The 11,491-nt window shown below is 40.1% G+C and overlaps 1 long non-coding RNA gene across 4 annotated transcripts in view; it reads left to right on the top strand.

The window, feature by feature from the left end:
* LOC101265375 (uncharacterized) overlaps window positions 1-11,035 on the top strand; it is a 30,923-nt gene extending 19,888 nt beyond the window's left edge. For 2 of the 4 annotated variants that reach the window (XR_011211891.1, XR_011211892.1), the window contains 3 exons: window positions 5,476-5,893; window positions 6,555-8,690; window positions 10,363-11,035. This is a non-coding gene — a long non-coding RNA (uncharacterized lncRNA). Of the gene's footprint in view, window positions 1-5,475; window positions 6,148-6,554; window positions 9,665-10,362 lie in introns of those variants that run through there. The other 2 variants (XR_011211893.1, XR_011211895.1) reach the window with 2 other exon arrangements.
* Window positions 11,036-11,491: the final 456 nt, after the last annotated feature.

The following is an 11,491-nucleotide window of genomic DNA, read 5'->3' on the forward strand; positions in this document are numbered from 1 at the left end:
CGCAAGATGTCGAAACCCTGATTCGTTACTTTTTCCCCTTTTTCTTCTTTTCTCAATTAATTGTGTGTTAAAAGTGATAAATTTTACTCACTTATTTTTATTAAATATAGGCTAAAGGGTATAGGGTCTTAAATAAATTATTATTTTAGCCCATAAACTGTCGATTAATTAACTTAAGTTAAACAAATATTCAAAAATTCTAAAGAGGAGCTTTTGGGTCATTACAGGGAGATATCCTGAATTAGGAAATTTGGGGAAGCGATCGGTTGATAGAGAAGGGAGGTAGGAAGTTTGAATTTTAAAAGGGAGGGAAATGGGAGAAAGAGGGAAGGAAATGGGTGACATGAAGGGGTGGGGTTTTAAATGTTACCAATTTTTCAAATTACCCCCAACAGGGTCGAGTCGGGTATGCTCATTAATGATGCAACGAGACCCTAATGACGGTCCGTCGCAGGTGCGACGGTCCGTCATTAGTTTCATCGCATGTGCCCTTGTTTTGAAAATAAATCACAGACATATCTGGCGTGAACGATTCATGCAACGGTCCATCCCGTGCGTGACGGTCCGTCGATGTGCCTGTCTCCGACTGTTGCCGAGTGATTTTCTGCAGAATTTCCTGTTGATGTACCTGCAAATTTAAAACCCATTAGTAGAAAAATTCGACCATTGCTATAAAGAAAAACTATAAGTATTGGGTTGCCTCCCAACCAGCGCTTGAATTAACGTCGCGGCACTACTGAGGACTTGATTATTCAGCCTTCATCAAGATGGTATGGCTCAATCACTTACTTTATCGATTCAGCATGCCAAAAATATAAGTTTTTTCATTGTCCATTTACCTTACACCGCACACCCTCGTTGGTTTCTAACTCAACTGCTCCATGAGGGAATAGTTGGTTAATCAAGTAAGGGCCAGTCCATTTGGACTTGAATTTGCTCCGAAACCAATGAAACCTAGAATTGTCTAAAAGAACCAAATCTCAAACCATAAACACTCGGTTATAACTTTTTATGTCATGGTGCTTCTTCATCTTTTATTTGTAGGATATCGAAGATACCGAGTGGAGCTCACCATTCTGCCTCATTGACCTAAAAATTTTAAAGGTCGTTTCTTCATTGTTCAACCGAAATTTCATCCGCCCCTTTTCCATATCAACTAAGGCTCTACCCGTAGCAAGGAATGGCCTCCCAAGAATAATAGGCACTTCAAAATCAACTTCACAATCTAGAATAACAAAATCTGCCGAAAATATAAATGACTCCACTTTTACTAGCACATCGTGGAGTATCCCTATAGGCCTTTTGACTGTTCGATCGGCCATCAGTGGCCACATCGTAGTGGGCTTTGGGTCACCCAAACCCAACTTCTTATAAATCGAGAGGGGCATGAGATTTATGCTTTCCCCCATATCACAATGCTTTCGCAAAATTTAATGACCCGACTATACAAGGAATAGTGAAAGCACCCGGATCTTCTTTCTTTTGTACGAAAGATCTTAATGCTATACAATGCTGCATTCTATAATCATCCTCGAAAGTGACCGATCTTCTTTGTACTCAGAACTTTCATAAACTTGGCATAATCTGACATTTGTTCTAAAGCTTCTACCAAAGGGACATTGATAGAAAGTTGTTTCAACTTTGTTAAAAACTCCGATATTTACCATCCTCGGTATTTTTCACAAATATCTGAGGAAGGGGGGTGGTCTAGGCATTGGAATTACCTTTGTAGGCACTTCAGAATCTTTTCCAGTGTTATCTTCTACTTCACCAATAACCTCTTGCACATTATCATTATCTTTTGTCACCTTTTTCTCATTAGATGGCATAGGTGGGTCAATGGTTTTCTTACCACCGCGAGTGGTGATTGCAATTCGATGTCCATCATTTTTTTGATTTTGGACAGTGTTTCTAGGAAGAGTGCCCGGTTTCCGTGTGTTAACAGTCGCAGATAATTGGGCCAATTGTAACTTAAGCTTCTTAATTGATATTGCATGTGTATTGACTTTCTTCCCAATACCCGCCAAATCACTCCTCAACTCTTTAGTATGCTCATCACTAGCATCGAAACTTGTCATCATTTTAGGCGACATATCCTCCCATACTACCTTCGCCATCCCTAAGAGTAACTTCACGTTTTTGAGGAGGAACATAGGGCCCGTTCCTATCATTTCTATTACAACAGTTACCCGTGTAAAATTTATTGTCGTGATTCTAATTTCCTTCTCGAACATAATAACCCTCACTATTATAGTTACCATGGATGCGACGTTGGTTCCCTTCACCTTGGCACCAATTCTCCTAATTAAATTCTTCGGCACTCCGTCGAAAACCCCCCGTCTGCTCATTTACCGCATAGGAATCCTCCTCATAATAGCATTCAACATTTGGTTGTGGTGGTTTAGACAAGTAGTTGAATACATTTATCTTTTTTGCACCCCTAGTGACATGTTCTAATACCAAACCAAGCCTAGTTCTCATCTGAGCCATCTCTTCACGAATCTTATCTATTGTTGGGTTGTGAGTAGATTGCACTGCAAAAGTATTTTTCCATGTATCTAACTTCCTAGTACATAAAGCTTTATGGTTCCTGGATAATTTCTCTTACTTTTCAACAATATCATCATAAGGACACTTCCCATAAGAACCACCCATTATAGTATCCAACACCGCTTTATTATTATCATCCAGTCCCCGATAGAAGTATTCCTTCGGTGACTAATCATCTCTGCGGTGATTGGGGACTCTTCTAAAAATTGAGGTGAATCTACACCAAGAACTACTAACTAACTCTCTTGGTAGTGCCACAAAGTTATTAACTTTTTTTTGTGGTTTAGTTTCTTCAATACCGGATAGTAGTGTGCTAAGTGAAAATTGAGTTATAAGGGAGCTCGGTGAACCAAATAGCAGCCTCTCCCATCAGTGAGAGAGGAAAGATTCTTATCCTTATCACATCCAAATCCAAATCTGGCCTCCCTACACAACTTTTACACATAGCTTTTCCTTAGCTATATGGGCGTGTGGATCCTCAGAAGTTAGCCTTGAAAACAAACCTCTCGTAGTGAGCATTTGAATCAGGCTACTAGTTACCACAAAGGTGTGTCCTGGTGGTAGAGGGGACAAGACAAGTGGCCTATCGAAATCTGCTATATTATTATAGACTCTGTAGTATTCTTTAGGACGTGGAGCGGGAATTTGTCCCCTCGGTTTATTTTCACCCGGAGCATCGGGTAATAACTGACCATGAACATCAACCGAAGCTGTGATGTTATGGTTTGGATGATCATGATTAATACCCAAGTTTCGATTTATGTTGCGTAGTGTACGCTCTAATTTTTGATTGTACGGAAACAACGGTACTCTTCCTCTCTGTGTATTTGGTATACAATTAAGATAGTTCTACAAGAATAAAAAACAATAAACAAACTAGAATTATGAAAATATTGACTAAACATTAGTAATTAGCTTAAGTTAATCTAAAAGCTAACTTTCCCCGGCAGCGGTGTCAAAATTTGATACGCTCAAACTTACTTCTCAAATAAGAAGTAAAGCGGTCGTATCAAGTAAAGAACCCAACTAATGAGGTTGGAATCGTTCCCACGATGAAAATAGTTCAGACTTAACTTCAATATATTATTAATATTATTTAGTTAATTATTTCCTTAGAAAAAATAGATACTAAAAGGGGGGGGGGGTATTTCTATATGAATGAAAGTAACTACCTAAATTAAAGTAGAAAACTAACATATTCAAATGTTGGAGTTTAATCAATTAATAAAAGTAACTAGGGTTTACGTGTTCCCCACAGGTTCCTAACTTGATAATTCTAACTATAACAATTATTTCCTAGTATCTTGCATGCAAAGTGATAAGTTATGTATTTCTAAATCCTTCGTTCTGCATCTAGAAAATTTCACTCCGCACCTTGGTCCGGCTATGTGTTGCTATACTAGCCCTTACCTTTACCTCATATTAAGCATTGTATTTGATATTTGACTAAGTTATTACCTCGTACTAATCAATCTCCCTCCTTGAACCGGAAAGTAGCATTAAGGCGAGTTCAAATGTTGGCCATCCGTTAAAAAGACTTCTAAGCGAAAAAATTATCAATACATGCAACACACTATTTTAGAATTGTTATTTTAGTTAGATTTTACCTCATTATTCATCCATGGTTCCCACAATTCTAGTTATGGAGTTTAGTTACCCATAGTCATAATCACAATATTCATATATATATATATATATATATATATATAGATATAAAGTAAGAATTCATGCACTTACTTCAATGAGATAGAATAAAATCTAGATATTTACTTGATTAATCGACAAAATCACCAATAACAAACTCCAGAGAAAAGTGTAACAATCGATAGTCTAATATCTAAAATATTCTACTAACAAAGAATCTAACATGAAAGTGTCTAATAACCAAGAGACTAACTATCTGAGAGTCTAACCCCAAAAATAATTTTTTTACAACTATTTATAAAAAACAAAAACCTAATAAAAAAAGGACTCTAATTACTGAAAATCTGTCAAAATGCGGCTGGGTTGACGGACCTCTTGACGGGCCGTCATGGTCATGACGGTCTGTCATGGCTCTGTTGTCCCATACTTTGAAAATCCTTCTGCTGCTTTCTTCATTACCCTCGACATTAGGTATGACGGAACGTTCCAGCACGACGGTCCATAGAGGGTCTCCGGTCCATAACACTGAAACTCTTTGAATTTGGGTACTGAGACAACTTCCCTGATCATCATGACCAACAAGAGGGACGGACCGTCGTGGCTAGGACGGACCGTCATGCACTCTTTAACCCCACAATTGGTCAGACTTCCCCATCTTCCTTCAGCAGCTTCACTACGACGCCACCTACGGACCGTCACAGGCACGACGGACTGTCACAAGCTTCGTAGGTGGTAACTTTTCTGCATTTCTTGCTTAAAAACTTCCGCGTTCATCCTTAGAGAGATTTCTTGCAATTAAAGGGAAAAATACATAAAAAATCAATACAAAAAGGCTTTTGGACACACACTAAAATTATGGAAAAGGCATTAAAAATTCCTTCAATTCACGATATTTTAAATTACACTAAGGACTGTATAGACATCAAGCACAAGATTCATGATTTAATAAACCAAGAGGGATTTTCTCTCTAACTAGTTGCACCTAATGTCAATATCAAACCTTTGCCGAATAATGTAGGCGGTAACGTCAGTATGATTGAAATAGACAATCATTAGTGTGGGAAAAAAGTGATAAATTAATGACGAGTTGGAAAAAGATGTAGTTCCCAGAGCATCAAAGATAAGAAAGAGTTCATTAGCTTGACACCCGCAAAGGTTGTTTGTTGCCTTGGTGCCTAATATACCGTGGTTTCACGGTATTATTAATGCTTTTTCCTTAAGTATAGTGTGTCCAAAAGCCTTTTTGTACTAATTTTTATGTATGTTTCTCTTTATTTGCAGGAAATATATCTAAAAGATGAATGCGGAGGTTTTTGAGCAAAAAATACAGAAAAGTACCACCTACGGAGCTTGTAATGGTTCGTCATGTCCGTGAAAGTTCGTAGGTAGTATCGTAGTACAGCTGCTGAAGAAGATGGGGAAGTATGACCAAGTGTGGTGTTACGGAGTGCGTGACAGACCATCGTAGCCATGACGGTCCATCCTGCTGGTTCGTCATAAAGATTTGAGAAGTAGTCGAAGTACCCAAATTCCAAGAGTTCAAGTGTTTTAGAATGGAGACCCTCAATGGACCGTTGTGCCTGCACCGATCCGTCTACCTAGCGTCGAGGGTAATGAAGAGAGCAGCAAAAGAATTTGCATAAGCATTGGACGATAGAGTCCATGATAGCACGTCGTGACGACGACGAGCTGTCGCGAGGTTCGTCGACCCAGCCGCTTTTTGACAGATTTCCAGCAAATAGAGACCTTATTAAATTAGGTTTTTAGTTTTTATAAATAGTTCGAAAACCACGTTTTTGAGGTTAGACTCTTGATTATTAGGTTATACTCTTTATTATTTTTTAGACTCTTTGTGGGATTCTTGATTATTAGGAGATTCTTGAATATTTTGAGACTTTTATAATTGATTGTTGGTGACTTTTGCTGATTAATCAAGTGAACTTTTGGATTTTACTCTCTCATTAAAATAAGTGCATGAATTCTTATATCATATATTTGAATATTGTGATTATGACTATGGGTAACTAAACTCTATAACAAGGGTTGTGGGAACCATAGGCGAATAATGAGGTAAAATCTAACTAAAATAACAATTCTAGAATAGTGTCTTGCATGTATTGATGATTCTATACCGTCACACTTGTCAGAGACTCTCCTTCAGGGTTCTCCATATAAACATAGTCTAAGTAAGATACAATAGACCCCATGACGGTCCCTCATACTCACGACGAGCCGTCACCTGGTCCGTTGTGTTTCACTGTTACTATAGAAATGTCATTACATCTTAACTCTTTTATCTATTTTTTGTGGTTTTGCTAGTCTTTTCTGCTCCTTTTGGTACTAATATTTATTCTTTATAGGTACTATCTATTATGGCACCAAAACAAGATCTAGTCTACGCACGCGGGTGATCGAAGACTGTCTGCGCGCCTGGTTATTGGTTCATATTATGAGCGTGACCCCGAATATGTGCCCCAAGGCACTTCCACCCCATACCAAGTCGTACGTGCTGCCAAAGCCACACTTAAAAAGGTGGCGCCCAGCGTACTCAGTGCCTCCAAGTCTGATGAGAAGCGCACACTTACCGGCACACCTTCTGGATCAGCTACTAATGAAGAAGGAGCATCTGGATCCTTAGGAGTTTTGTGGTTGGAGGAAGCCTCCGGATATGCTGAGGTTCCCGCACTCGCAACCGCTGTAGATTTTGGCTCGTATTGTGAGGCTGACAGTTCGGAATCCATACCCGGTTCATCAACTCATGCTCTCATCCCGGTTACCGACCAGCCCAACTGGTGGTGTGTCGACGGGCAAATCAAGTCTATTCCGATGCAAAGTTCTTAAATTAAAAAAGAGTGAAGACTCGGAGACTTACATTGGAGCGGCGGGTCCCTGCGGGAAGTGTCCCGATGCTGCCAGAGATCCACAATCTCTTCACCATACATCGACTGAAGTGGACGGCGTGTCCATTGGGACGTTATAGTGAAGAGTTGGTCCGACAGTTCTATGCCTTCTACGTAGCGACTCTCAGATCACAGATTGATATGCGAGCTGCCCCCGCTAAACAGGACCTACTAGAGCAGGTCCGAATACATGGCATTCAGGATGATATATCCCTGCCTTCCATCCGTCAGTATCTATACGACGAGAATGTTGATGAAAACCGGACCCCTCTAACCGCCGAGTTTGACTTCCGATGGCAGATTGTCAAAGATGTCCAATTCATGCGTGAGCCATCGCTGAGAGAGACTAGCAACAGGTGGATAACCCCACATTTGTGCATTTATGGAGAGGGTGCTGACTGGGTGACCGAGCCGAAGGGAGCCATCAAGAAGGCCAACCTGACCTTCACGACGAAGTTTTTGTGGTAGATTGTCCGGCATAGGCTCTCTCCCACAGCAACTGATAATATAGTCACATGGGATCGTGCAGTTCTGATGGCGGCAATAATAGTCGGGTTTGAGGTGGACTTTGCTTGGCTTCTACAGGCGGTCATGCACAAGAGGGCTTTTAAGGTCACAACTAGTTACCCTTTTCCGAGCATGATATTTTCCCTATGCAGGTCTGCAGGTGTGCCCATCTAGCATATTGATCAGCTCAAGACCCGCTGTGCGCTATTGATATCGGCCTCATTAAGGATGAGGCCAATGAGTTGGCTCCACGTAGAGGGCCCCGTCCAGAGTTGCCTCCACTTGGTGATATCTGGCTGATACGGTAGCACAGACCCTCACAGCTATGCAGAAGGCTTCAACTGACACTACCCCGGTAGAGTCTATCCCGAGTAGTAGCACTGCCTTGAACTCCTCACGCTCATCCCCTTTACCCTCTCTAGTATAGCTTTCTAAGGTCCAGAAATTAGAGGCACAGATGGCTACACTTCTGCATCATATCCATCCTTGGATGCAGAGGTCTATTGGTGAGGCAGAAGAGCGCTTGGAGGGGAGAATGGTCCACCACATAGAGCGAAAGATCACTGAGGTTAATCAGCGCTTGGACGCTTTTGAGTTGCGGGTGTTAGCCCGACCAGCCCCTCTGGTTGATGTGTTGATCCTTCATGCTGTGGTCGACAGTGTTCGCACACACATCGATATGATCTTAGTGGCGAGGGTGCCTAAGTTTGAGGCCCATTATGCAGCGCCTGCTGAAGACACAGTGATGGAGGCCCTATTTTCCACTTCAGAGATTCCACCATCTCCCCCTCGAGTGCATGCCAAGAGGCGGAGGGGTCGAGAGGAGTATAATGCTCGAGCACGGAAGAAGGAGCGCCATGAGATGGAGGCTGCGAGGAGAAACTCGCTTGCTGATGATGAAGCGCGTCAGATGAGAGCAGTAGAGTCAACTACTAGGGCGTCTAGCTCAAGATGTGGAGATAGCGGGAGGCCGTGCTGATAGTGCTATTGATGCTGAGGACACTACTGAGGGTGTCCAGATTATAGAGGTAGTGGGTTCCGGGGAACCAGACCCACCATCTTGATAATCGTCGGCGCTGTGCGCCCCAGGTTTTCTTCACCTACTACTCTTGTATTTCAATATTTTATGCATTGGGGACAATTGCGTGTATTTTTTGTTAGGGGTGGGCTAAATGGAAAGTGAGTGCTAGGGTAAAGTTTGAGTAGCCTAATTCACTATCCTCTTTTGGGGTTTTGTTGCTTGTGTTCTTTTTCCCCAAGAGACTAATTACTTTTTCTGTTGAACCGGCATGTCTATATCTTGTGTACATAGTTTAATTCTGAAACATAATGGCTAAAATGATATCCAGATAAAATGGAAATTGATGCATTACTAGGCATAATAATTAATAAATGTGTGACTCTAAGAATGACATAGAGGTACACCACTGCATAACTCTAAGTGTAAAATTCGAACTAGGTGTCTAATAATCTTGTAGAGTAATGACATGTCATGTGAGTGTGAGGAATATTTGGATAGTCCACTATTCGTACTAAGCTAGAACTTTCCTGGTTAGTCCTGCTAAAAGTAAGTTGTCAAAGACTATTAGGAAAGTATCATAGACCCTTATTCAATGTAGCCCCATTTTAGCCTAAATAAAAGAAAACCAAATGAAATTTGTCCTTCTTTGATCCAAATGATTTTAGGTTAAACTAGACCTTTCTTTTTCAACCTAACTGATCTTTTCTGAGAATAATGTGTTGGCCCTGGTCTTTCCTTGGACATGTGCACCACACCTTATGCCAAAAGCATAAGTTGAGGGTGGCTAATGCAGTAAACAACCCTTTTTATGGCTATGACCCAACTTTGGGTATTGTGTACTTTGCTCATGACAAAGCCATGCGTTGAGGGTGGCTATTATGAGTAATGCTCTGGAAAGTGGGGTTGAAAGAACAAAGATAGAGAAAGAACAAAAGTAAAGTGACTCAAGAATTAGTTGAAAGAAAAGTAAAGAAAAAAGTATATATACAAGAAATACAAGCAAGAAAAGAAGAGAGTCACTTACACAAATGAAGAAAAAAAAGGAAAATAGCAAGGCTAAAGAATATGAGAAACTAAGCAAAATAAAATTATAGAAAATGGTATGTTTAGCTGATATGTCAAGGAGGGAAAAAAGTCACTAAAGTATACCTAAATATACCCTACCTGACCTGAGCCTATGTTACAAGCTAAGAAAGTCTCATCGTGGTCTTAATAGTTGTATAGCAAACTTAAAGCAGTGAAAAAAGGGCAAGCTTATGGCAATATGTACGAGTGAGTGTGAATCTGTTCTGAGAGTGAGTGTTGAAAAGTAATCCTTATACCCAAACTGAAATCATTGTGTGAAAAATGAGGATTTTGTTTTGAAGTGAGGACACTAGTTGCAATACCGGAAATATTAGCACCTCGGTGAGAAATTAAAGAGGATTGGTGTTAGTACATGGTGAGTCTGCCTCATAGTCTGATTCCACATAATTCAAGCCTAATAGTGATAGCATGCATAAATATGATGAGATTGATCGGGATTGATAGCCAAATGATTGCGAAGGATAAAACATGGACACTATTGTACAAAGATTTTGTATTGAGTCATAGTGCGTCGCTTGAGGACAAACAATGAATTTAAGTTGAGGGTGTTGATATACCGTGGCGTCACGGTATTATTAATACTTTTCCCTTAAGTTTAGTGTGTCCAAAAGCCTTTTTGTACTAATTTTTATATATGTTTCTCTTTATTTGCAGGAAATCTGTCTAAAAGAGGAATGCAAAGGTTTTTGAGCAAGAAATACATAAAAGTACCACCTAAAGAGCTTGTAATGGTTCGTCATGTCCGTGAAGGTCCATAGGTGGCATCATAGTATAGCTGCTGAAGGAAGATGGGAAGTCTGACCAAGTGTGGCTTTACGGAGTGCGTGATGAACCGTCGTAGCCATGACTGTCTGTCCTGCTGGTTCGTCATGAAGATGAGAGAAGTAGTCCCACTACCCAAAAATTCAAGAGTTCAAGTGTTTTGGAACAGAGACCCTCGACGGACCATTGTTCTTGCGACGATCCGTCATACCTGCCGTCGAGGGTAATAAAGAGACCAGCAGAAGAATTTGCATAAATATGGGACAACAGAGTCCATGATGGCCCGCCGTGACGACGACGATCCGTCGCAAGGTCCATTAACTCACCCGCGTTTTGAGAGATTTCTAGCAAATAGGGTCCTAATTAAATTAGATTTTTATTTTTTATAAATAGTTCCAAAAACATTGTTTTATAGATTAGACTCTTGATTATTAGGTTAGACTCTAGATTATTATTAGACTCTTTGTTAGATTCTTGATTATTTTGAGATTCTTGAATATTTTAAGACTTTTGTAATTGATTGTTGGTGACTTTTGCTGATTAATCAAGTAACTTTCGGATTTTACTCTTTATCATTGAAGTAAGTACATGAATTCTTATATCATATATTTTACTATTGTGATTATAACTATGGGTAACTTAACTCCATTACTAGGGTTGTGGGAACCATAGGCGAATAATGATGTAAAACCTAACTAAAATAACAATTCTAGAATAGTGTCTTGCATGTATTGATGATTCTTTTGCTTAGAAGTCTTTTTAACGGATGGCCAACGTTAGAACTCGCCTTAATGTGACTTGCTGGACCAAGGAGGTAGATAATAGGAAAGAATTATCAGCACAGATTTGGTGTATACTATCTGATAGGCTAGTATTGATTGGTATGAAGAAATAACTTAGTCAAATATCGAATATGATGCTTAATATGAGGTAAAGATAAGGGTTAGTATAGCAACACACGTAGCCGGACAAAGGTGCGGAGTGAAATTTCCTAGATGCCAGACCAATGATTTAGAAATAC

This window comes from Solanum lycopersicum, chromosome 10 (assembly GCF_036512215.1).
Source record: "Solanum lycopersicum chromosome 10, SLM_r2.1".
In the NCBI taxonomy this organism is placed as follows: Eukaryota; Viridiplantae; Streptophyta; class Magnoliopsida; order Solanales; family Solanaceae; genus Solanum; species Solanum lycopersicum.